The sequence below is a fragment of the Hemitrygon akajei genome, chromosome 7 (genome assembly GCF_048418815.1).
Source record: "Hemitrygon akajei chromosome 7, sHemAka1.3, whole genome shotgun sequence".
NCBI lineage: Eukaryota > Metazoa > Chordata > Chondrichthyes > Myliobatiformes > Dasyatidae > Hemitrygon > Hemitrygon akajei.
This window is the reverse complement of record NC_133130.1, coordinates 30,748,593-30,776,293: the sequence shown is the minus strand read 5'-3', so window position 1 is coordinate 30,776,293 and position 27,701 is coordinate 30,748,593. Positions and strand designations below refer to the sequence as shown.

Here is a 27,701-nt window from a genome sequence, read left to right as displayed (position 1 = left end):
TCTCTCAAATATTGGGTATTGGATGCTAAACTCACCATAAAGAATAAACAAGGAAGAGTAGTATAATCTTGCTTTAGTGAAGGCACCTGTAGCTATATCGGATAAGGCAGACAGAAAGGGAAAGGCGTTAGTGTATCTCTGTTGATCCAACTGGCAAAACCCAAATCATTAGTGTAGCAACACCAAGATCACTTTGTTACTTTGCAATGAAATTGCCTTTTTTGTTCTAATTGTAAATTTGTGCATACATTATGATTAGTTTGTTTTATTTCTTGTGAATGCTGCTTATATGATGCTCTGTGCCTGTGATGCCTCTGTAAGTAAGCTGTTTATTGTACCTGTGCATATGCATATGACAATGAAGTGGATTTGATAAAGGGTGAGATCATTGCAGTGATGAAGAAGGACATTGGCTCAGAAGCCCAAACACAGAATCAGTCTAAGTGGAGATAAGAAATAGTAAGGGAAAGAAGTCACTCATGGGACTAACCTACAAGTCCCAGAAATAACTATAGTGTAAAACGGTGTATAAATCAACAAATAAAGAGGGTACATCATGACTACTGCAATAATTATTGGCAACTTTAATCAAAATATAAATTATATAAATTTGATAATATCAAATCAGTGAGGGTAGCTTCAGGGGTGAATCATAGTGTATTTATAATTATTTATTTTAGAGCAAAATACTGTGGAGCCAACCAAGGAGAAAGCCAGGCGGCATCTGCTATATGGCAGGGTTAATTAATGATTTCACATTAATTGATCCAAGAGTAAAGAATGAACTTGGTACATATATAGAATTTCAAATTCAGTTTGAGCATGAGAAACCGGGACCAAAACAAGTATCCTAAACATGAGCAAAGATAATTGCAAAGGTACGAGGACAGGATTGGCTAAATTAGGCTGATATAATAGCAGACAAAGAAATATTTCAGAAATTTCAGAACAAGTATGTGCTGTTGAGAAAGGAGGGCTTGATGAGGAACATACATCCAATGTGGCTTATTGAAGAAGTTAAAGGTCAGAGACAAACAGAAGACTCTAACAATAATGCAAATATTAGTGATAGTGGATGTATTGGTTTCTGGAATAGTCCAAGAGGAGAAGCAGCAGATGTTTTACATTCTGCATTTCCTGAAAATATTCAATAAGTGACACATCAGAATCTAAATCAGAATTAGGTTTATTATCACTGTCCAAAGTAACATGAAATTTGTTATGTTGTGGCACCAAATCAGTAGAAGACACAAAAACTAATAAAAAATTTTAAAATGAAAAGCAAACAAGAGAAAATCTGCAGATGTTGGAAATCTGAGCAACACACACAAAATGCTGGAGGAACTCAGCAGGCTAGACAGCATCTATGGACAAAAGCAGAGTCAGTGCTTCGGGCCGAAACCCTAAAATAAGTTTTGCAAAAATCAAAGGAATGATGAGTTTAGTGTAATGGAGTCATTGAACACTACAGCACAGAAATGGGCCTTTCAGCCCAAAACATTAATCTGCCTAGTCCCATCAACCTTCGCCTGGACCACACCAACAGGCCTCCGGGCAGAGGCAAGCATCTAGAACCACTCTCTGGTTTCTCCCATGGAGCTAATGTCTAATTCAATCTACTACTTTATCATAAATGCCACGCGATTGAACCTTCTTGACCAACATGCAGGACCTTGTCAAAGCCCTCCCTAAAGTCCATGTGAGACAACATCCACTGCCTTGCCATCATCAACTTTCCTGGTAACTTGCTTGAAAGATTGGTTAGACCTGACTTACTATACGAATAGCCATAGTGATTATCCTTAATCAGTCCCTCGTTATACAAATACTTATATATCCAGTTCTTAAAATACTTTCCAATAACATTCCACTGTTGATGTCAGGTTCACCATCCTATAAGTTCCTGTCTTATTCTTAGAGCATTTCTTAAACAATGGAACATTAACTAACCTGCAATCTTTCAGCACCTCTCCTGTGGCTAAGGATGTTTTAAATATCTCTACTAGGGACCCTGCAATTTCTGCACCAGTCTCCTACAGGGACCAAGGGAACGCCTTGTCAAGCTCTGGGGATTTATCCACTATAATTTGCTTCAAGACAGCAAATACTTCCTCCTCTGTCATCTGTATAGGGTCCATGACTTCACTGCAGCATTTCTTCACTTCTATAGACCCTGCATCAAGCTTCCAAGTAAATACAGATGCAAAAGATCCATTAAACATCTCCCCCATCTCTTTTGGCTCCACACATAGATTACCACTCTAATCTTCCAAAAGACCAGTTTTGCCCTTTGCTATCCTTTTGCTCTTAATATATCTGTAGGAGCCCTTAGAATCCTCCTTCATCTTGTCTGCTAGAGCAACCTCTTATTATATTTTAGCCCTCATGATTTCTTTCTTAAGTGTTCTCTTGCATTTCTTCTACTCCTCAAGTGCCTAATTTGTTCCTGCCTGCCCATACCTGCTATGTACCTCTTTCTTTCTCTTAACGAAGGGCTCAATTTCTCTCAAAAACCAAGGTTCCATAAACCTGCTGTGCTTGCCTTTTAATCTGACAGGTACATACAAACTCCGTCCTCCCAAAATTTCACTTTTGAAAGCCTCCACTTTTACCAAGTACACTGTTGCCAGAAAACAATCGATCCCAATCCACACATGCCAGATCCTTTCTGATACCATCAAAATCGATCTTTGTCCAATTTAGAATCTCAACCCGAGGAATGGACCTATCATTTGCATAATTACCTTCAAATTAATAGCATTATGATCACTAGATGCAAAGTGTTCTCTTACACAAACTTCTGTTACCTGTCCTATCTTGTTACCTAATAGGAGATCCAGGATCACACTCTTTAGTTGGGATTAAGGAGACTTTTCTGAACACATTTGACAAACTCTTTCCCATCCAGCTCTTTTACAGTATGGGAGTCCCAGTCAATATGTGGAAAATTAAAATCACCTACTATCACAACCTTATGTTCCTTGTAACACATTTGCTCCTCTAAATTGCATGGACTATTGGGTGATCTATAACATAATTCCATTAACGTGGTCATACCTTTCTTATTCCTCAGTTCTACCCATAAAACCTCTCTGGATGAGCTTTCCAGTCTGTCCTGACTGAGCACGGCCATGACATTTTCCCTGACTAGGAATGCCACCCCTCCCCCTTTAATTCCTCTTGCTCTATCACGTCTAAAACAACAGAACCCTGGGACATTGAAATGCCAATTCTACCCGTCCTGCAACCAAGTCCCAGTAATGACTACAATATCATAATTCCATGTGCTGACCCATGCCCTGAGCTCACCCATCTTTCCCACAATACTCTTTACATTGACATATACACAACTCAGAATATTAGTCCCATCATGCTCGACCATATAACAATTACAGCACGGAAACAGGCCATCTCGGCCCTTCTAGTCCGTGCCGACGCTTGCACTCACCTAGTCCCACTGGCCCGCACTCAGCCCATAACCCTCCATTCCTTTCCTGTCCATATACCTATCCAATTTTACTTTAAATGACAATACTAAACTTTAAATGACAATACTGAAATGACCTTTTGATTCCTGACTGTGTATGTAGGCTTTCTCCACAACCTCTCCACTATCTGTTCTGGCACTCTGGTTCCCATCCCCCTGCAACTCTGGTTTAAACATTTCAACCCCACTGTGCAGCACTAGCACACCTACCCGCTAGGATATTAGTCCCTCTCCAGTTCATATGGAAACTGACCCTTCTGTACAGGTCCCTAGAAGAGAATGCAATGATCCAAAAACCTTATGTCCTCCCTCCTACACCAACTCATCAGCTACAAGTTAAACTGTATGATCTTTCTGTTTTGGGCCTCACTAGCATGTGGCATGGGTAGCAATCCTGTGATCACAACTTTGGAGGTCCTGTCCTTTAACTTCGCGCCTAATTCCCTGAATTCACTTTGCCTGACCTCGCTACCCATCCTATCCACGTCATTGGTACCAACTTGGACCACGACCTGTGGCTGCTTACCCTCCCATTTAAGAATGCTGTAGACTCGATCTGAGATGTCCCTGACCCTGGAACCTGGGAGGCAATAAACCATCTGGAAATCTCATTCTCGTCCACAGAACCCACTTTCTGTTCCCCTAACCAATGAATCCCCTATCATTACAGCTCACCTCTTTACCCCCTTCCCTTCTGAGCCACAGATCCAGACTCAATACTAGAAATCTGCTCGCTGCAGCTTCTCCCTGGTAACTCCTTCGCTCCAACCATATCCAAAGCAGTATACTTATTACTGAGGGGAACAGACAAAGGCATACCATGCACTGGCTGCCTGCTCCCTTTCCCTGCCTTGACAGTCACCTGAATACCTGCATTCTGCAACTTTGGGGTGACTTTCTCTGTAGCTCCAATACGTCACCACCTCATTGTTCTGTACCAGCCAAAGATCATCAAGCTACAGCTCCAGTTCCTTACCATGGTCTCTAAGTAGCTGCAGCTCGATGCATTTCATGCAGGTGGAGTTATCAGGGAGACTGGAGGTCTCCCAAAGTTCCCACATTTTACACAATCAGAATCAGAATCAAAATCAGGTTTATTATCACCAGCATGTGACGTGAAATTTGTTAACTTAGCAGCAGCTGTTCAATGCAATACATAATCCAGCAGAGAGAGAAAAAAATAATAAATAAAATAAAACATAATAATAAATAAACAAGTAAATCAATTACATATATTGAATAGATTATTAAAATATGCAAAAACAGAAATAGTGTATATTAACAAAAAGTGAGGTAGTGTCCAAAGCTTCAAAGTCCATTTAGGAATCAGATGGCAGAGGGGAAGAAGCTGTTCCTGAATCGCTTAGTGTGTGTCTTCAGGCTTCTGTATCTCCTACCTGATGGTAACAGTGAGAAAAGGGCATGCCCTGGGTGCTGGAGGTCTTTAATAATGGACACTGCCCTTCTGAGACAGCACTCCCTAAAGATGGCCTGGGTACTTTGTAGGCTAGTACCCAAGATAGAGCTGACTAGATTTACAACCTTCTGCAGCTTCTTTAGGTCCTGTGCAGTAGCCCCTCCATACCAGACAGTGATGCAGCCTGTCAGAATGCTCTCCATGGTACAATTATTTAAGGAACACACCACTAAATCTGACTCATTCCAAGAGCACTATGTACTAACACAGAGAAAAAAAGTACTGGCAATTACTTTGAGCCTGCACCTGCGCTTGTCCAAGCCTGTTGAGCAAGAGCCATACCACCCTTCTACTGCTGCATCCCAACAATTGCTGCTCCGCTTACACGGCCTTTCTTTTTATTGGTTTGAACCGTGACTCACCCCCTATGAGACTTGCAGTTTTCAAATGGCTCCCACCCTGCAAGCTTTTGGAATTGCTGAGTGTAAGTTTTCAGGCCCTTGTACCTGCCTCCTGTAGTAAAGAGAAGAGGGCATGTCCTGGATGGTGAGAATCCTTAATGGTTGGTGCTGCCTTCCTGACTCTTGAAGAAGTCCTCAATGGTGGGGAGTATTGTGCCCATCACAAGCATGAGAAGATCGGTAGATGCTGGAAATCCAAACCGACACACAGAAAATACTGGAGTAGCTCAGCAGGCTAGGCAGCATCTATGGAAGAGAGTAAACAGTCAATGTTTTGGGCCAAGACACTTTATCAGGACTGGAGAGGAGAAGTCAGATTAAGAAGGTGGGGGGAAGGGAGGGAGAAATACAAGGTGGGAAGTAATACGTGAAACCAGGAAGGGGGGAAAGGTGAAGTCAAGAGTTGGGAAGTTGATTGGTGAAAGGGATAAGGGCAGGAGAAATGGGAATCTGATAGGAGGGGACAAGACCATAGAAAATCGGGAAGAAGGAGGAGCACCAAAGGGAGGTGATGGGCAGGTAAGGAGATAAGGTGAGAGAGGGAAACAGGAATGGGGAATGGTGAATGGGGAATTATCAGAATTTCGAGTCTTCTGTCCTCTCCTAACCCCATCTTCTTACTCTGACATCCCTTCTTTCTTTCCAGTCCTGATGAAGGGTTTCAGCCCAAAATGTCAACTGTTTACACTTTTCCATAGATGCTGCCTGGCCTGATGAGTTCCTCCAGCATTTTCTGAGGTTTGTGCCCATAATGGAGGAAGACAACATTCTTATCTGGTGCAATAAGCATAAAGGTTTATTGCACCAAGTAAGAATATATGAGGATAGAGGTAATATATCAGTATGTAACTAGTTAAAACAGAGTTTAAATAAACAAGTTACTTTTAGATTAACAATCAGTAACCAGAGGGAAGCCACAGGCATCACAGCTAGAGTTTCAATTATTTAATGTCTATTGCTCAGTTGCTTAAAGGGCCCAACTATGTTCTTGCTACAGTATAGAAGAATATTTCACATCAATGACATTTCTGATCTCTAACTTAGTTTCTTTCTTCATAGATGCTGCCCAACCTACTGAGCATTTTAGCTCATTCTGTTCTTATTCAGAAGTTGCTGTTATTAGGGTGATTTCTTCCAGCCTAGTGACAGGTTAAGGATGGAGGATGTATTGGAACCATGGTTAATCCTGCTTGTCTTGTCTTTCATCCCTCAATTATTTTTCCAAATCCTTTCAGAGAAACTATATTGAACCGGTTTTCTCCATGGTAACAGGCTTTGTACTCCAAGGGTGGACCCAAGAAGTAATGTTGAATGAAACTTCCAGGAAAAGAGAAGCAGTCCCAATCTACAAACTGCCATGAAGAATAAGTAACTTACTCATTTTGCTTTTACCACACCCCACTCATGTAACTAGCTGCCATAATAAGCACGCAACACAGACTACAAATCAAATCGAGAACAGACACATGGCTCTTACAGTAATATTGCAGCCCTGTAGCACCCTGGTTAAACCACACTTAGAGTGTTGTGTTCAGTTCTGGTCACCCCATTATAGGAGGGATGTGAAGCATTAAAGAGGTTGTACAGGAGATTTACCAGGATGCTGCTTGGATTAGAGAACACGTCTCTTGAGAAAAGGTTGAGCGAGACTGGACTTGTCTCTTTGGAGGGACAGATAGGTGACTTGATGTGTATAAGATGATCAGATGCATAAACAGAGAGCACCCTTTTTCCCCATGGTGGCAATGGTTAATAACAGAGGACATCCATTTAAGATGAGTGGAGAAAGATTTAGGGGATTTGTCAGAGGTAGATTTTTTTTAATACAAATTGTGGGTACTTGGAGTTCACAGGTAGAGCCCGATACAATAGGGACATTTACAAGATGCTTAGATAAGCACATAAATGCAATAAAAACAGAGGTAAAGTTTAGCTTGATTGTGGAGTAGGTTTATATAGAAACATGGTGGGCCGAAGTGGGTACTATGCTGTGGTGTTCTGTACTACCTTCCTCCATATTGAAAAAAAAAGTCAAATGCAGTGAGGGTGACTGCACTTGTGTGAAGAACTTCTGTTGTGTCCACAGGAATAATCCTGAAAATTAGGTTGCTTGCACTTTAATTCATCATTCACTATGCAGACATATCTATCTGTGACCTCAAGTACTTTTACGATGAGGCAAGATGCACGATCAAGGATCAAATGTTTTCCATTTGAGCATATTGCAGCCTTCCAGACTCAATATTGAACTCTCCAATTTAGGTTGCTCACTCTGTCTTTACGTCTGTATCAGAGCCAGCAGTTGGTGCCAATCATTACTATGATTAAGTTGTTCTTTTTCCACTGCTGCAGTTTGGCCTGTTGGGCATGTGCCAAAGCCTTGCTATCGGCAACATAGACAAGAGGTATTATGGTTCTAATGTCAATTTAAGTGATTTGGTCTCACCCTGTCAAAGATACCGCTACCCATCCCTCACCAACCTTCTCTGCTACTGATACCTAACTTATTTTCTCTCTTTCCAAGATCCAAAGAAGGACTGTGGACTTGATATGTTAAGTGCTTCTCTTTTCTCACATGTTGCCTCATCTACCAAGTGCTTATTTCAGATTATCAGCATCTGCAGTTTTTTAGTTTCTCTGAATGTCTAGTCCTTAATCTTCTTCCTTTTGCTTCTCACCTGGCTCTTAAACAGTTGTTTCCCATATGCCATAAATATTGAGTAATTCGGGGTCCTCCAGCGCATGGTAGATGATGTAGAACCATGGTTCAACTATAACAGGCTGTACATGTTTGTGAGGATTGAGTAATGGAGTCATTGGACATGCTGGACTCGACACTAGGCTAGATGAGCTGGCCTTGTCACTGTCTCATTTGTCAAGGTGGTTTGAATGAATCGTGCACTTGGACTTGCACAAGAGCCCTGGCTTGTGCAACTTGTTACCATCAGCGCACAGCAGCTGGAAGCTGCATCTCCTTCACTTATGGCAAAAGGCAGCAATGATGCATGTACACAAAACATTAGACCTCTGGACCATGGCAGCCTGCACAATGAGGAAGTTGCGAACCTAATCAGGGCAAGTGCTGTCATCATAGAAAATACTGGAAAGAAAAACGTAGTTCTTTCGAATGAAGCCAAAGGTCTTTCCTTGCACCAGAGCAGAGGCAAATTGCAAGATGTTGCTATTATCTACAGCTCTAGCCATGATGATTCTGACGCCTGGAAGTTCATTTCCACAGAAATGTTATACTTGCCCAGCTCGGGGAGGAGAGGGAGACTTTCTGAAATGTTGAAGTGTTGGGATGGGCAGTAGTCTTTGATAGACTATAGATTATGGTCTCTGGGGGCTGTAGTATTGCTTGCTTGGTTGGTGGTGGTGATGGGGGCCGATGCTTTTGCTGGAGCAAGTGGGGAGAGGGAGAGAGGGAGGGGAAGGGTTGATGTGTTTGCTGCTGACTGTGCATGGGAGGGGGAAGGGGTCTTTGGGATTCTAATCTTTTCTATCATTCATTCTTCTGGGGTTTTTTTAAAACTGTTTCATGGATTTCTGTGAAGAGGAAGAATCTCAGGTTGTATACTGTATACATTCTGATATTAAATTGAATTATTGAACTAAGGTTTGCTGAGACACATCTCCCACGGCTCCTCCTCTGTCTTTTAAATGCATTGTCTGTACATTTTCTAAATCACGTTGTAACTCAAAGGAAATAAATATACAGGAGTAACAATTTTGTGAATGAGCCTTAAAGTCAGCATATTGTCCTCTGGTATCTACTCCTCAGACCAGGTTCAGGAACAGTTATTACCCCCAACCATCAGGCTGGTGAACCAATGGGAATAACTTCACTCAACTTCACTTGCTCCATCACTGAATTCCCACCAATTATAGACTCACTGTCAAGGATTCTTCACCTTACCTTCTTGATATTTATTGCTGTTTATTTGTTTTATCTTTTTGTAATTTATATGTTTGTTGCCTTTTGAATTCCAGTTGTTTGTCCATTTTGTGTGCAGTCTTTCATTGATTCAGTTGTGTTTCTTTGCATTTACTGTGAATTCTCACAAGAAAATGCATCTCAGGGTTGTATATGATGACATACATGTACTTTGATAATAAATTTAATTTAAATTTTGAAAATTAAACAATTGTGGAAGAATATATTAATAGTGTTACATACCCGTGACACGTGACAGTGGTGTTCTTGTCACATGAGTGGTGTTGAAGCTATATTGGACTTAAGGTAGTGGTCTTCTGATGGTGGAGTGACATCATTTTCCCGCCAGTAGAGGTCATGTGACAGGTTTTTGTGTTTTTTTTTTCTTTTTTACAGGGTATAAAAGGAGGACCCATCCCTGTGAGGAGGGGCAGTTTGTGGCTGGATTTGCCATTTTGACTTCATGCCACTGCGTGGTTCAATGTTATGACGCAGTTTAGTTGAAAGATGGAGTTTTATTTAATGCCTAAAGTTTAAAAGGTCATTGCCAGCAGTTTCTTGATAATACTGCTAGGTAAAAATCAGTGGAGAGTGAAGATCAGAGTTCGGGAGTTAAAAGATCGAGGAAAATCAATTTCGACGGTGAAACAGGTTCGACCTTGTTAGATCCTCATTCGGAAGGAATTCGTTGGCTGTCCCCGTGTTAATCCCTGTGAATAGCAGAAAGGATTGGGAACAGTGTTGTAAAGGAAAGGTCAGTGCCTTTAAGCCGTTTCATTTTCCATCTTCGTAAGTTCTTCGTGGGAAAAATAGTTCGACTGGGAACCGCAACAACACGACATGAAAGAGAATTTAATCGTTTAAAAAGTCTCTCCCTTAAATGGACTAAGCATTTTGAACTTTTGCAATCCTACTTTGAACTGTTTTTGCAACATCACTTTAAGAACTGTTTAAGCTTCATTGCTTTAAGAACTGTTTAAACTGCCGCACAGCAGCTGATTTCCAGTTACGTTAGTGGTTTGTTTACTTTTGGGGGATTTGTTTTTCAGTGTTTAATAAACGTTTTGTTTGTTATCAAAACCCTGCCTCACTCATATATTTATTGTTGCTGAGTCTGTAACAATAGATAGAAGAAAATAAACTTTCCAATAAATGATCCTTTAAAATTCTCTGTCCAGTGATACTTGTTGTTGTTCTGCCAGATCTCAGTTAGCTTCCTTTACAGAGTGAAATAATAATAACAGGCATCCATTAGTCTCGAGAGACTGTGGATTTGCGCCTTGTAAAGTTTCCAGGGTGTAGGCCTGGGCAAGGTTGTGTGGGAGACCGGCAGTTGCCCAAGCTGCAAGTCTCCCCTCTCCATACCACCGATGTTGTCCAAGGGAAGGATAAGGGCTGATACAGCTTGGCACCGGTGTCATTGCAGAGCAATGTGTGGTTAAGTGCCTTGCTCAAGGACACAACACACTGCCTTAGCTGAGGCTCGAACTAGTGATTTTCAGATCACTAGACCAATGCCTTAACCACTTGGCGACGTGCCAACACAAGAGTGAAATAAGGAGTTATTTAACATGTAATGTAATACAAGTTGGAAAAATGGGCTGAAAAATGGCAGATGGTCCGGGTGCATGTTGATGGGAATAGGCAGTTTAAATGGTTTTGCATGGGCTCAAGGACCTGTTTCTGTGCTGTAGCTTTCAAGGACTATGACTCTATTAAGATTCTATGGTGGCACACAGCAACCTTGGCAACTTCCCAGTCCCCAGCAGACTCTCTGTTGTCTACGCCGCCCCTCCCCACCACCATGCTGGCCTCCATTACTCTAGTGTTCCATCATTGTAAGTGGCTTGGCCAGAGCCTAACAGCAGCATCAGTACAAACATGGAACTCCTGATGAAATATATGGATGACAACCAAGCAGCCATTTCTGGCATAGTAATCTGTATCTGAAGTGGGGCTCATACCTCCTAATGGAAAGGTAGTTATTATGTATTGGGTAAGGCTGTGCACCCCATGAGACAGGGAAGCATTAATTTAATTAGATTAACATTTACAACTCAGCAGGACTTGTAGAAGCTGGACTATAAATCAAACTCTGAATATAAATCTTTGAAATCCTCCACCCTTGTATAAACAAACCAAAAATGCTGCTTGCATTTATATTATTCCTTAACAAAGAACCAAAGCAATTTAGTTTTGGATTTAAGAGAATTTACACTTACATTTTGAAGCTGATTGTCACTGAGCTGGTTTTTCAATGACATAAGGCAGAAGTTTTGTTCATTTGTTATGTGCTGTGTCATATGATCTAGGTGACTATAGTCTTTCCATGGCCACGATTATTTTTGGCAAATTTTTTTTTCTACAGAAGTGGTTTGGCATTGCGTTCAGGGCAGGGACTTTACAAGATGGATGACCCCGGCCATTATTAATACTCTTCGGAGATTGTTCGCCTGTTGCATAACCAGGACTTGTGATATGGACCAGCAACAACCTGCTCCCATGCCTTCATGTGACAATGATTCGGAGTGGGAGGGGTAAGCAGGTGCTGCACCTTGCCCAACCGTGACCTTCAGGCACGTGGAGGGAATGAGTGTCTTACAGCTCCTTGTGTCTCCATCCAAGCACCTGAGGCATAGGCAAGGAGATAATTACTTGAAATAAAAGGAGAAAATGCTGGAAATGCCGAATTAGTCAGACAGCATTTGTAGAGAAAGAAGTGTGTTCTCACTCCAGAGTCATCAACATAGAACATTGAAAACAGGATATCTACAGCACATTACAGGTCCTACGGCCCACATTTTCTAGGCATCATGTAACTATTTAAGAGTCTCTTAAAATACCATATTGTATTCACCTCTACCACCTTTGCTGGCAGTGCATTCCACGCACCCACCACTCTCTGTGTGAAAAACTTACCTCTGACATCCCCCTTGTAACTACTTCCAAGCACCTTAAAACTATGCCCCTCGTTTTAGCCATTTCAGCCCTGGGAAAAAGTGTCTGGTTATCCACATGATCAATGCTCCTCATCAACTCATACATCTCTATCAGGTCACCTCTCATCGCTTCAAGAAGAAAAGGCCAAGTTCACTCAACCTATTCTCATAAGCCACGCTGTCCAATCCGGGCAACATCCTTGTGAATCTCCTCTGCACTCTCTCCATAGTGTCCACATTCTTCTGGTAATGAGATGACCAGAACTGAACACAGTACTCCAACCTGAAACTTTAACAAAAAAAAGTCTGTTTATACTCCAACTCTGTGCTGCCTGACCTGCCAAGCATTTTCTGCTTTTATTTTAAATTTTCATCATCCACAGTTCTTCACTTTTAGATGGTGTATATTGCATGATTTTTATCGTGGCAGACTGGCTCTGTGGCCTGCACTCAATAGAGGACACAGTGCTAAGTTGAACTGAACTGAACCAAACCAAACTGAAACACGAGAAAATCTGCAGAAGCTGGAAATCCAAACAACACACAATAGTTCCTCCAGCAAGTTGGACAGCATCACTGGAACAGAGTAAACAGTCAATGCTTCAGAATGAGACCCTTCATCAGAACTGGAAAAAAAGGTAATTCTGAGAAAGAAGGTGGAGGAAGGAGAGAAAGAAGTACAAGAGGGTAGGTGAGAGGCAAAACTACAAAGCGGCATGGGTCAAGTAAAGAGACCATAAGACACAGGGGCAGAAATTAGGCCATTTGGACAATTAAGCCAGCTCCACCATTCAATTATGGCAGATCATTTTTCCCTTCCACAGCCCCACATCCTGGCCTTCTCCTTGTAACCTTTGATGCCAAGTCCAATCAAGAACCAACCTATCATACTCTGTCTTAAATACAACCAATGACCTGGCCTCCCCAGCTACCTGAAGTAACAAATTCCACAAATTCACTGCCCTCCGGCTAAAGTAATTTCTCTGCATCTCTATTTTAAATGGATGACCCTTAAACCTGGGGCTGTGTGATCTTGACCTAGACTCCCCCACAATGGAAAACATCCTTTCCACATTTACTCCATCTAGGCCATTCAACGTTTGAAATGTTTCAGTAAGATGCCCCTCATCCTTCTGAATTCCAGCGAATACAGACCCAGAGTTATCAAACGTTCCTCATGTGATAACATTTTCATTTTTTGAATCATCCATGTGAACCTTCTCTGCACTCTCTCCAATGCCAGCACATCTTTTCTAAGATGAGCCCAACATTGTTCACAATACTCAAGGCCAGGCATCACCAGTGCTTTATAAAGCTTCAGCTCTTGTATCTTGTATCCTTGCTCTTGTATTCTAGACCTCTTGAAATGAATGCTAACATTGCTTTTGATTCCTCATCACCAACTATATCTGTAAGTCAACACAAGAACTCCCAAGTCCATTTGCATCTCAGATTTTTGGATTTTTTCCCCATTTAGAAAATAGTCTGCAGATTTATTTTTGCTACCAAAGTGCATGAACATGCATTTTCCAACATTGTATTTCATTTGCCACTTTCTTGCCCATTCGCTTAACCCAAGTCCTTCTGCATCCTACCCGTTTCCTCAACATGACCTGCCCCTCCACCAATTTTCATAACATCTGCAAACTTGACAACAAAACTAAATATTCCATCATCTAAATAATTTATGTACAGCATAAAAAGAAGTGGTCCCAACACCGATCCCTGTGGAACACCACTAGTCAGTGACAGCCAACCAGACTGGATCCTTTTATTCTCACTCGCTGCCTTCTACAATGCTCTAACCATGCTAGTCACTTTCCTGTAATACCATGGGCTCTTAACTTGGTAAACAGCCTTATGTGTGGTACTTTGTCAAAGGCCTTCTGAAAGTCCAAATATACAAGCCCCTCTGCATTCCCCTTATCTATACTATGTGTAATCTCCTCAAAGAATTCTAACAGGCTCCTCAGGCAATATTTTCCCTTATCTTGTCCTATCTTGTCCTCTGTCACCAAGTACTCCATAACCTTATCCTTGACAATTGATTGCAATATCTTCCCAAACACTGAGAGGCTAAATGGTCTATAATTTATTTCCTGCTGCCTTCCTCCTTTCTTAAAGAGTGGAGTGACATTGGCAATTTTCCAGTCTTCTGGCACCATGCCAGAGCCCAATGAATCTTGAAAGATCATGACTAATGCCTCCACAATCTCTACCATTACCTCTTTTAGAACTTTAGAATGCAGTTCATCTGGCCCAGGTGACTCATGCACCTTATGTCTTTCTGATTTTTGAGCACCTTCTCCCTTGTAATAGTAACTCTACTCACTTCTCTTCCCTTGCACCCTTCAACATCTGGCACACTGCTAGTGTCTTCCACAGTGAAGATTCATGCAAAATACTCATTTAGATCATCTACCATCTCCTCGTCCCCCTTTATTTTTCTCCAACCACATTTTTGGTAGTCCTATATCCACTCTCATCTCTCTTTTATATTTTTTACTTAAAATGTTTATATATCTATATATATTTACAGTTTTAGAAGCTTCCCACTAATTTTTGTTTGGTTGTATGCCCGCTCTTTTGCTTTAACATTAGCTTTCACTTCCCTTGTCAGCCACAGTTGTACGATTTTGCCATTTGAGTAGCTTTTTTGTTTTTGAAATACATACATCCTGCACCTTCCTCATTTTTCCCCAGAAACTCACACCATTGCTGCTTCACTGTCATCAATGCCAGCACCTCCTTCCAATTTACTTTGGCTAATTCCTCTCTCATACCACTGTAATTTCCTTTACTCCACTGGAATAGAAGCTTTTACGATTCACTTTGATATTGTTTGCTGGCCTGCTTTCATATTTTATTTTTTCCCTCCTAATGATTGTTTTAGTTGCTGTCCACAGGGGTTTAAAAGCTTCCCAATCCTCCGCCTTTCCACTAATTTTTCTTTGCTGTATGGCCTCTCTTTTGCTTTTACATTAGCTTTGACTTCCCTTGTTAGCCACGGTTGTAATATTTTGCCATTTGACTATTTGTTTGTTTTTTGGAACACACTTATCCCACATCTTCCTCATCTTTCCCCAGAAACTCATGCCATTGCTGCTCTGCTGTCATCAATGCCAGCTTCTCTTTCCAATTTACTTTGGCCAACTCTTCATACCACTTTAATTTCCTTTACTCCACTGAAATACTGCTACATCAGACTTTACTTTCTCCCTATCAAATTTAAAGTTGAACTCAAGCAAGTTGTGATCACTGTCTCCTAAGCTCCCTAATCACCTCTGATTCATTACATAACACACAATCCAGTACAGCTGATCCCCTAGTAGGCTCAATGCCAAACTGTTCTAAAAGACAATCTCATAGGCATTCAACAAACTCACTCTCTTGAGATCCATTTTCAGCCAGATTTTTCCAATCAACCTGCATGTTGAAATCTCCCATGACTATCATAACATTGCTCTTTTCAAGAGTTCAAAAGCCATGAGGTAATGTTACAGCTATACAAGACCTTAGTTAGACCCCACTTGGAGTACTGTGTTCAGTTTCTAGAGTAGGTTACACAGTTGGCACAACATTGTGGGCCAAAGGGCCTGTAATATGCTGTAGATTTCTACGTTCTCTAAACTTCCTACAACTCACCTACCAACACAACCGATTGACAAATGATGTGATAGTCACTGCTCTACATACCGTCCTTATGCATCTGGAGAAGTGGGATGCTTATGTGAGAATGCTGATCCTGGACTACAGTTCAGGCTCGCAAGAAGCTCAGAGACCTCGGCCTTGACCCTGCCTTGTGCAGCTGGATCCTGGACTTCCTGTCAGATCATCGGCAGGTTGTAAGAGTGGGCCCCCTCACCTCTAACCCTCAATACAGGAGCTCCTCAAGGCTGCGTACTGAGTTCCCTCCTTTACTCCCTGTATACCCATGACTACCTACAGCACTAATCTGCTAATTAAATTTGCTGACAACACTACGTTGATTGGCCTTACCTCAAAAAATAATGAGGTGGCCTACAGGGAAGAAGTCATCTCTCTGACAGAGTGGTGTTAAGAAAACAACCTCTCCTTCATTTTCACAAAAACAAAGGAATTGGTTGTGGATTACAGGAGGAATGGAAACGGGCTAAGCCCCATTGACATCAATGGATCTGGGGTTGAAAGTGTAAACAGCTTTAAGTTCCTTGGCATTCACATCACCGAGGACCTCATGTAGTCTGTACACAACAGCTGTGTGGTGAAAAAGGTACAACAGAGCCTCTTTCACCTCAGACGGTTGCGTAAGTTTGGTATGGGCCTCCAAATCCTAGAAGTTTTTGCAGGGACACAATTGAGAGCATCCTGACTGGCTGCATCATTGCCTGGTATACAAACTCTACTTCCCTTAATCACAGGACTCTGCAGAGAGTGGTGCAGACAGCCCAGTGCATCTGTAGTTGCGAACTTCCCATGATTCAGGGCAAATGTGTATGAAGGACCCATAGGATCATTGGGGACCCAAGTCATCCCAACCACAATCTGTTCCAGCTGCTACCATCCTGGAAATGGTACCACAGCATAAAAGCCAGGACCAACAGGCTCCGGGACAGCTTCTTCCACCAGGCCATCAGACTGATGAACTCACACTGATTTGAGTGTGCTCTATATTACATTGACTGTTTTATTTATTATAGATTATTTTAAATTACTATGGTTGCACATTGCACATTTAGACGGAGACGTAATGTAAAGAATTTTAGTCTTCATATCATGTGAAGGATGCAAGAAATAAAGTCAATTCAAATTCCTGCTATACCTCCTACATTAAAGCACTTCAACAATATTACTTCGGTCATAAATCACTTCTGGAAAGCTTAACATTGTAAAAGATGCTAAGGCAAAACAAGTGTCTCTTGTCTCACTTATGATCACTCTGATGAAGACTGTGTCTGCCTGAATTCATTTCATTCAGGCTCCTTTAGACCAGCAGCATGAGCAGTATTTCACCGTGGGCTGTATTTGACATTTCCTATCATTTAATATTAGATAGAAGGTTTGTCCGTGCTGTTCACGGGCATCTCAGTGTGCACTATCATTAGCGCTTCAAATTGGCATGCAGTCCTACGGTAGCAGTAACACCTTGAGTTAAAACTATTCTGAACATGGTACTGGGCTACTGGGTGATGCATTAGACAGACAAGATATTCTATTGATAAAAAAAGACTTGTTACATTGTTTTATCATTCTACTAAACTGAGAAGCCCTTTAGCAACTATATAATTTTAATCTTCACAACACCATGCAATCAAAAAACATACTATATAATTATGTCAATCTGGCAACTTTGCTTCAGAAAATGGATGATAATTTGAATCATTTGCCTGTAGGTTCCTGACTTCTTGATGCATACAGAAATCAGCCTTATAGCCGTCAGCTCGATGCTTACCCTTGACAAAGCCAAGGAGATCAACACTCACCATTAGTGTTCTATGTTATTTTAAATTATACTTAGCCATCTGATATTAAACAGAGATCATGAACATAAGCCTGTCAGTCCTGTGCACAATACTATGTAAATGCGAGCTGAAGTGTTGGACAGATTCTCTTTGCTTGCTTTACTGATGCATGGACAAATTATGGATCAGTATTCCAGATCCTTTTGCTCTACCACACTGCTGTGTAAGACCTACCCTGGTTGGTCCTACTGAAGTTCAAAACCTTGCACTTGTCTGTATTAAATTCTATCTGCTATTTTTCTGCCCAGTTTTCCAGCTGACACAGATCCCTCTGCAAGCCATGATAGCCTTCCTCACCATGACATCCCCAATCTTTGCATCATCTGCATTATCATCCAGATCATTGATATACTGCAGATGACAAACAACTATGCATCTGGCACCGATCCCTGTGGCACACCATTAGTCACAGGCCACCAGTCAGAGAGGCAACCCTCTACCACCACTCTCTGGCTTCTCCCACAAAGCCAATATCTAATCCAATTTACTACCTCACCCTGAATGCCGAGCAACTGAACCTCAACCAGCCTCCCATGCAGGACCTTGTCAAGTGTCTTACAAAAGTCCATGTAGATAACATTCACTGCCTTGCCTTCATCCACTTTCCTGGTAATTTCCTCAAAAAAACTATAAGATTGGTTAGACATGACCTACCATGGAAAGTATGTATGCTTACTATCATGTGATATGTATGCAGCATACAACAATGAGATTCTTCTTCCCACAGACGGCCACGAAACAAAGAAACATTATGAAACCCGTTCAAAGAAAACAACATATGCCCAACAAGCAAAAAAAATAACAAATTGTGCAAATGGTACAGCACGAGCAAATAACACACATTATATTAAACATCAAACCAGAGAGTCCTTGAAACAGTCTAGAAATGTTCACCATGGCCGCCTCTACTGCTGCAAAGAGGTCACAGTCAAGTTAGAGGCTCAACATTTTATATTCCATCTGGGTAGCTTAGCTTCCAACCTGATGGCATGAACATTGAATTCTGGTAATTCCTCTCCTCACCCACCTCACCATTTCCATGTTCCCATTTCCTTCTCTCACCTCATCATCTTATCTGCCCCACATCTCCCTCTGGTGCTTCTCCCCTTCCCTTCTCTTCTTTCCATGGTCTTCTAGCCTCTCCTATCATATTTCCCCTTCTCTAGCCAGGGTAGAAAGAGGATGATTTGACACGTTAATGTGTGGCTGAAAAACTGATGCAGGGGAAGGGCTTTCAGGATCTTAGATCATTGGGATCTCTTCTGGGAGAGGTATGACCTGTCCAAAAGTGACAGGTTGCAGCTGAACTTGAGGGAAACCAATATTCTTGCAGACGGGTTTGTTAGAGCTGCGTGGGAAGGTTCAAACTAAGCTGGCAGCAGGGGTGGGAATTAGAGTGAAGAGATCGGGATAGGATGGATGGTAGAAAAGCAAAGATAGCAAGCGGTCAGACTGCCAGGAAGGGCAGGCAGTTGATAGGACATAATTGCAGGCAGCAGCGTGAGTATCAGTGCATTAGTGATGCAGAATCAAAAAGGGTAGCAAATACAGTACTCAAAGTGCTATACCTAAATGCACAAAGTATAAGGAATAAGATGGATGATCTAGTTACACTATTAGATTGTCCGGTATGATGTTGTGGCCATCACTGAATCGTGGCTGAAGGATGGTTGTTTTAGGAGCTAAATATCCAAGGTTTCCGGTTGTATCAGAGGGATAAGAAGGGAGGCAGAGGAGGCTGTGTGACTCTGCTGGTAAAGGATGGCATCAAATCAGCAGAAAGGTGTGACATAGGATCAGAAGATGTTGACTCTTGTGGGTTGAGTTAAGAAACTAAGGATAAAAGGACCCTGATGGCAGTTATATACAGGCCTCCCAACAGTAGCTGGGAGGTGGACCACAGATTACAATAGCAAATAGAAAAGGCTCATCAAAACAGAAATCTACAGCACTTTACAGGCTTGTTGGTGCACAATGTTTTGCCAAACATGTAACCTACTCCAGAAACTGCCTAAAATTTCCCTACCACATAGCCCTCTACTTTTCTAAGCTCCATGTACCTATCTAAGAGTCTCTTAAAATACCCTCTATCACCATTGCTGACAGCGCATTCCACGCACCCACCACTTTGTGTGAAAAACTTACCTCCAACAACCCCCTTGTACCTACTTCCAAGCACCTTAAAAATATGCCCCCTCATTTTAGCCATTTCGGCCCTGGGAAAAAGCCTCCGGCTATCCACACGAGCAATGCCCCTTATCAACTTATACACCTCTATCAGGTCACCTCTCATTGTTCCAAAGAGAAAAGGCCAAGTTCACTCAACCTATTCTCATAAGGCACACTCTTCAGTCCAGATGACATCCTTGTAAATCTCTTCTGCACTTTCTCTATAGTATCCACATCCTTCCTGTAGTGAGGTGACCAGAACTGAACACAGTCCTCCAAGTGGGGTCTAACTAAAGTCTTGTATAACTGTAACATTACCTCATGGCTATTGAACTCTTGAAAAGAGTAATGTTATGATAGTCATGAGAGATTTCAATATGCAGGTTGATTGGGAAAATCAGGTTGAAAATGAATCTCAAGAGAGTAAGTTTGTTGAATGCCTACAAGATGCACATGGTTGATGAATGCCAATACACCCTATGCCTTCTTAACAACGCTGTCAACTTGCACAGCAGCTTTGAGTGTCCTATGGACACAGATCCCAAGATGTCACTGATCCTACACACTGCCAAGAGTCTTACCATTAATATTATATTCTGTCTTCAAATTTGACCCATCTAAATGAATCACTTCACACTTATCTGGGCTGAACTCCATCTGCCGCTTCTCAGCCCAGTTCTGCATCCTATCGTTGTCCCACTGTTACCTCTGACAACCCTCCAGACTATCCACAACAACCCCAATTTTTGTGTCATCAGCAAACTTACCAGCCTACCCTCTACTTCCTCATCCAGGTCATTTATAAAAATCACAAAGAGGAGGGGTCCTAGAACAGATCCCAGTGGAACATCACTGTTCACTGACTTCAATGCAGGGTATGAACCACCTATAACCACTCTTTGCCTTCTGTCAGCAAGCCAATGCAGAATCCCATGCCTCTTTACTTTCTGAATGAGCCTTGCATGGGGAACCTTATCAAAATGCCTTACTGAAATCCATATACACTACATCAACTGCTCTACCTTCATCAATGTGTTTTGTTATATGCTCCAAGAATTCAATCAGGTTTGTAAGCCATGACCTGTCCTTGACAAAGCCATGCTGACTATCTCAAATCAAATTATGTCTCCTCAAATGCTAATAAATCCGGCCTCTTGGTATCTTCTCCAACAGCTTGCCCACTACTTAATTAAGACTCCCTGGTGTATAATGTCCTTGGTTACCTCTACTCCCATTTTTGAATAATATTTGCAACCCTCCAATTCTCTGGTACTTCTCCCATCCCTATTGATGATGCAAAATCATCACCAGAGGCTCAACAATCTGCTTCCTTTTTCCCTACAGTAGCCTGGGGTATATCGCGTCTGGAACAGTCAACCTATCTAACATAATGCTTTTTAAAATTCCAGCACATCCTCTTTCTTATGTCTATATTCTCAAGCATTTCAGTTCATTGCAGGTCATCCCCACAATTGCCTAGGCTCTTTTCCCTGGTGAATACTGAAGCAAAGTATTCATTGGGTACATCTGCTACCTCCTCTGACTCCATGCACACGTTTCCACTATCGCACCTGATTGGTCCTATTCTCACACGGCTCATCATCTTGCTCTTCACATACTTGTAGAGTAGCTTGTGGTTTTCCTTAATTCTGATCATCAAGGCCTTCTCATGGCCTCTTCTAGCTCTCCCAATTTCATTCTTAAGACCCTTTCTGGCAACGTTGTAAATTTCTAGAGCTCTGACAGTACCTAATTTATTGAACCTTTCACAAACTTTTCATTTCTTCCTATCTAGATGTTCTATATCCTTTGTGCACCATGATTCCTTTACCCTACAAACTTTTTCCTGCCTCAATAGAACATACATATGCAGAATGCCATTCAAATGTTCCCTTAACATTTGCCACATATCTGCCGTGCATTTCCCCGAGAACATCTGCTCCCAATTTATGCTCCCAAGTTTCTGCACAATACCGTCATATTCCCCCACCTTAATTAAATGTTTTCCCAAATTGTTTGCTCCTGTCACTCTCCAGCATGATGGTGAAGCAGAGAGAGTTGTGATCACTACCTCCATAATGCTCTCCCACAGAGATCCAACCGGGCTCATTTCCCAATACCAGATCAAGTACAGCCTTTACTCTAGGTGGCTTATCTACATATCACAATCTACCTTGTCATAAATGTTAAAATTTCAAAGTTCAAAGTAAATTTAAAGTATAGTACACATATGGCAACATATACAGCCTTGAGATTCATCTTGTGGATATAATCAACAAATCCAATAATTTGAATAGTATCAATCAATGACTGTGGCTAACAGGTCAGACAACCAATGTGCAAAAGACAACAAATTGTGCAAATACAAAAGAAAAAAATTAATAATAATGAATAAATGAGCAATAAATATCAAGGACATGAGATGAAGATTCCTTGAATGTGTGTCCATTGATCCATAGGGAACAGTTTGGTGATGGGGCAAGTGAAATTGAGTGAAATTATCTCCTTTGGCTCAAGAGCTTGGTGTTTGAGGGGTAATAACTGTTCCCGAACCTGGTGGTGCGAGTCCTGAGGCTCCTGTACCTTCTACCTGATGGCAGCAGCGAGAAAAGCATGACCTGGGTGGTGGGGTCCCTGATGATGGATGCTACTTTCCCGCAACAGCACTCTGTGCAGATGTGCTCAACGGTAGAGTGGGCTTTACCTATATAGATTGCGCCATATCCACTACTTGTTGTAGGATTTTCCGTTTAAATGCATTGGTGCATCAATACTAGGCTGTGATGCAGCCAGTCAATATACACCACCACACAAGTTTGTCAAAATGTTGTATGTCATGTCAAATCCTCACAAGCTTCTAAGGAAGTGGTATATGGCACTGTCGTGCTTTCTTCATAATTGCACTTATGAGGGGTGATTGATAAGTTTGTGGCCCAAGGCAGGAGTCGTCAATTTTAGAAAACCTAGCACATTTATTTTTCAACATAGTCCCCTCCTACTCATCAGTTAATAACTCATCGGGGTGATTGATATGCTTGTGACCCAAGGTAAAAAGAGATGAGTTATTAATTTCAAACATTCTGCATTATCATTCAGAGGTGAATTGCATGTGCATGTAATGAGCTGTACAAGTCATCCCATTCTACCTTTGGCCATGAACTTATCAATCACCCCTGCTGTGGACACTCTCTGGAGGTCCAAGATCTGTATGCTCCATGATCGCTAGACAAAGTGTGTAAATGTAGGAGGGGACCATGTTGAAAAATAAATGTGCTAGGTTTTCTAAAATTGACTCCTTCTACCTTAGGCCACGAACTTATCAATTACCCCTCGTACAGGTCCTCCAAAATTATGACACCGAGTAATTTAAAGTTGCTGACCTTCTCCAGCTCTGATACCCCAGTGAGGACTGACTCATGGACCTCTGGTTTCCTCCTCCTGCCATCAATAATCAGCTCCTTGCCTAGCTGACACCGAGTAAGAGATCGTTGTTGTGGAACCACTCAGACAGATTTTTAATCTCCCTCCTATATGTTAATAGACAGTAGGTGCAGGAGTAGGCCATTCAGCCCTTCTAGCCAGCACCACCATTCACTGAGCATGGCTGATCATACACAATCAGTACCCCGCTTCTGCCCCCTCCCCATATCCCTTCACCCCGCTATCTATAAGAGCTCTATCTAACTCTCTCTTGAATGCATCCAGAGACTTGGCCTCCACTGCCTTCTGGGGCAGAGCATTCCACATATCCACCACTCTCTGGGTGAAAAAGTTTTTCTGCATCTCTGTTCTAAATGGCCTACCCCTTATTATTAAACTGTGGCCTCTAGTTCTGGACTCACCCATCAGCGGGAACATGCTTCCTGCCTCCAGTGTGTCCAATCCCTTAATAATTTTATATGCCTCAATCAGATCCCCTCTCATCCTTCTAAATTCCAGTGTATACAAGTCCAGTCGCTCCAGTCTTTCAACATATGACAGTCCCGCCATTCCGGGAATTAACCTTGTGAACCTACGCTGCACTCCCTCAATAGCAAGAATGTCCTTCCTCAAATTTGGAGACCAAAACTGCACACAATACTCCAGGTGGGGTCTCACCAGGGCCCTGTACAGCTGCAGAAGGACCTCTTTACTCCTATACTCAATTCCTCTTGTTATAAAAGCCAGCATGCCATTAGCTCTCTTCACTACCTGCTGTACCTGCATGCTTGCTTTCATTGACTGATGTACAAGAACAGCTAGATCTCATTGTACTTCCCCTTTTCCTAACTTGACTCCACTTAGATAGTAATCTGCCTTCCTGTTCTTGCCACCAAAGTGGATAACCTCACATTTATCCACATTAAACTGCATCTGCCATACATTTGCCCACTCACCCAACCTGTCCAAGTCACCCTGCATTCTCATAACATCCTCCTGACATTTCACACTGCCACCCAGCTTTGTGTCATCAGCAAATTTGCTAATGTTACTTTTAATCCCTTCATCTAAATCATTAATGTATATTGTAAGCAGCTGGGGTCCCAGCACCGAACCTTGCAGTACCCCACTGGTCACAGCCTGCCATTCCGAAAGGGACCCGTTAATCACTACTCTTTGTTTCCTGTCAGTCAGCCAATTTTCAATCCATGTCAGTACTCTGCCCCCAATACCATGTGCCCTAATTTTGCCCACTAATCTCCTATGTGGGACTTTATCAAAAGCTTTCTGGAAGTCCAGGTACACTACATGCACTGGCTCTCCCTTGTCCATTTTCATAATTGCATCCTCAAAAAACTCCAGAAGATTAGTCAAGCATGATTTTCCCTTCATAAATCCATGCTGACTCGGACTGATCCTTCTACTGCTATCCAAATGTGTCATAATTTCCTCTTTTATAATTGACTCCAGCATCTTTCCCACCACGGACGTCAGGCTAACCGGTCATTAATTCCCTGTTTTCTCTCTCCCTCCTTTCTTGAAAAGTGGGACAACATGAGTCACCCTCCAATCAGCAGGAACTGTTACTGAATCTATAGAACATTGGAAAATGATTACCAATGCATCCACGATTTCTAGAGCCACCTCTTTAAGTACCCTGGAATGCAGACCATCAGGTCCCGGGGACTTATCAGCCTTCAGACTCAACAGTCTATCCAACACCGTTTCTTGCCTAATAAATTTCCTTCAGTTCATCCTTTACCCTAGTTCCTTTGGCCACTATTACATCTGGGAGATTGTTTGTGTCTTCCCTAGTGAAGACAGATCCAAAGTACCTGTTCAACTCATCTGCCATTTCCTTGTTCTCCATAATAAATTCACCCGTTTCTGTCTTCAATGGCCCAATTTTGGTCTTAACTATTTTTTTGCGATTCACATACCTAAAGAAACTTTTACTATCCTCCTTTATATTCTTAGCTAGTTTACCTTCGTACCTCATTTTTTCTTGGCGTACTGCCTTTTTTGTTATCTTCTGTTGCTCTTTAAAAGCTTCCCAGTCCTCCGCTTTCCCGCTCATCTTTGCTATGTTATACTTCTCTTTTATTTTTATACTGCCCTTTACTTCCCTCATCAGCCACGGCCGCCCCTTACTCCCCTTAGGATCTTTCTTCCTCTTTGGAATGAACCAATCCTGCACCTTCTGCATTATTCCCAGAAATAACTGCCATTTTTGTTCCACTGTCTTCCCTGCTAGGGTATCGTTCCATTGAACTTTGGCCAGCTCCTCCCTCATAGCTCCACAGTTCCCTTTGTTCAACTGTAATACTGACACATCCGATTTTCCCTTCTCCTTCTCAAATTGTAGGTTAAAACATATCATATTATGGTCACTACCTCCTAATGGTTCCTTTACCTCGAGGTCCCTGATCAAATCCGGTTCTTTGCACAACACTAAATCTAGAATTGCCTCCTCCCTGGTAAGCTCCAGTACAAGCTGTTCTAAGAATCCATCTCGGAGGCACTCCACAAACTCCCTTCCTTGGGGTCCAGTACCACTCTGATTCTCCCAGTCTACCTGCATGTTGAAATCCCCTATGACAACTGTATCATTACCTTTGCGACATGCAAATTTTAACTCTTCATTCAACTTACACCCTACATCCAGACTGCTATTTGGGGGCCTGTAGGTAACTTCCATTAGGGTCTTTCTACCCTTAGAATTATTCAGTTCTATCCATACTGACTCTACATCCCCAGATTCTATGTCCCCCCCTCGCAAGGGACTGAATATCATTCCTCACCAACAGAGCCACTCCACCCCCTCTGCCAGTCAGTCTGTCCTTTCGATAAGATGTATATCCTTGAATATTCATTTCCCAGGCCCTGTCTGCTTGAATCCATGTCTCACATGGTGGATTGGATAGTGGACTACTTGACAGATAGACCTCAGTATGTGCGGTTGGGAGACTGTAGGTCTGACACGGTGGTCAGCAGCACAGGGGCGCCGCAGGGAACCGTACTTTCTCCGGTCCTGTTCACCCTGTACACATCAGACTTCCAATATAACTCGGAGTCCTGCCATGTGCAGAAGTTCGCTGATGACACGGCCACAGTGGGGTGTGTCAGGAATGGACAGGAGGAGGAGTATAGGAAACTGATACAGGACTTTGTGATATGGTGCAACTCAAACTACCTGCATCTCAATATCACCAAGACCAAGGAGATGGTGGTGGACTTTAGGAGATCTAGGCCTCATGTGGAGCCAGTGATCATTAATGGAGAATGTGTGGAGCAGGTTAAGACCTACAAGTATCTGGGAGTACAGTTAGACGAGAAGCTTGACTGGACTGCCAACACAGATGCCTTGTGCAGGAAGGCACAGAGTCGAATGTACTTCCTAAGAAGGTTGGCGTCATTCAATGTCTGTAGTGAGATGCTGAAGATGTTCTATAGGTCAGTTGTGGAGAGCGCCCTCTTCTTTGTGGTGGCGTGTTGGGGAGGAAGCATTAAGAAGAGGGACGCCTCACGTCTTAATAAGCTGGTAAGGAAGGCGGGCTCTGTCGTGGGCAAAGTACTGGAGAGTTTAACATCGGTACCTGAGCGAAGGGCGCTGAGTAGGCTACGGTCAATTATGGATAACTCTGAACATCCTCTACATAGCACCATCCAGAGACAGAGAAGCAGCTTCAGTGACAGGTTACTATCGATGCAATGCTCCTCAGACAGGATGAAGAGGTCAATACTCCCCAATGCCATTAGGCTTTACAATTCTACCGCCAGGACTTAAGAACTTTTTAAAAGCTATTATTAATGCTTTTTGAGATAGTGATTTAGATGCATATCATATTTTTTTACTGAGTTAAGTATTGTATGTAATTAGTTTTGCTACAACAAGTGTATGGGACATTGGAAAAAAAAGTTGAATTTCCCCATGGGGATGAATAAAATATCTATCTATCAGTTATTTCCACAACATCGTACTTGCCAATTTCCAACTGAGCCTCAAGTTCATCTACTTTATTCCTTATACTTCGTGCATTCATATATAATACTTTTAATTCGGTACTCCCCTCTCCTTTCATATCAATTCCTATTTCACTTGGCCATACTGTATGATCTCTTCTTGAGCTTTCTACTCCATTGATTCTGTTGTCCTTTTTAACTTTTCTTATTTTCACTTTCCCTTTAACTCCATCCTTATATTTCCAGTTCATCCCCTCCCCCCAACTTAGTTTAAACACATCCGTGTTGCAGTGGCAAACCTGTCTGCCAGAATGCTGGTCCCCCGCCTATTAAGGTGCAACCCATCCCTTTTGTACAATTCATCCCTACCCCAAAACAGATCCCAGTGGTCCAAGAATGTAAATCCTTGC

At 42.2% G+C, this 27,701-nt stretch overlaps 1 protein-coding gene across 7 annotated transcripts in view; it reads right to left on the bottom strand.

Moving 5' to 3' along the window:
- Positions 1-27,701, bottom strand: part of LOC140730325 (muscarinic acetylcholine receptor M3-like) — a 327,953-nt gene that overhangs the window by 121,424 nt on the left and 178,828 nt on the right. For 2 of the 7 annotated variants that reach the window (XM_073050580.1, XM_073050582.1), the window contains one exon: positions 5,327-5,611. The exons of 4 other annotated variants lie outside the window; for them this stretch is intronic. The gene's annotated coding sequence lies outside the window, so the exon portion shown is untranslated. The remainder of the gene's footprint in view (positions 1-5,326; positions 5,612-27,701) is intronic. One more of the 7 variants, XM_073050581.1, reaches the window with a different exon arrangement.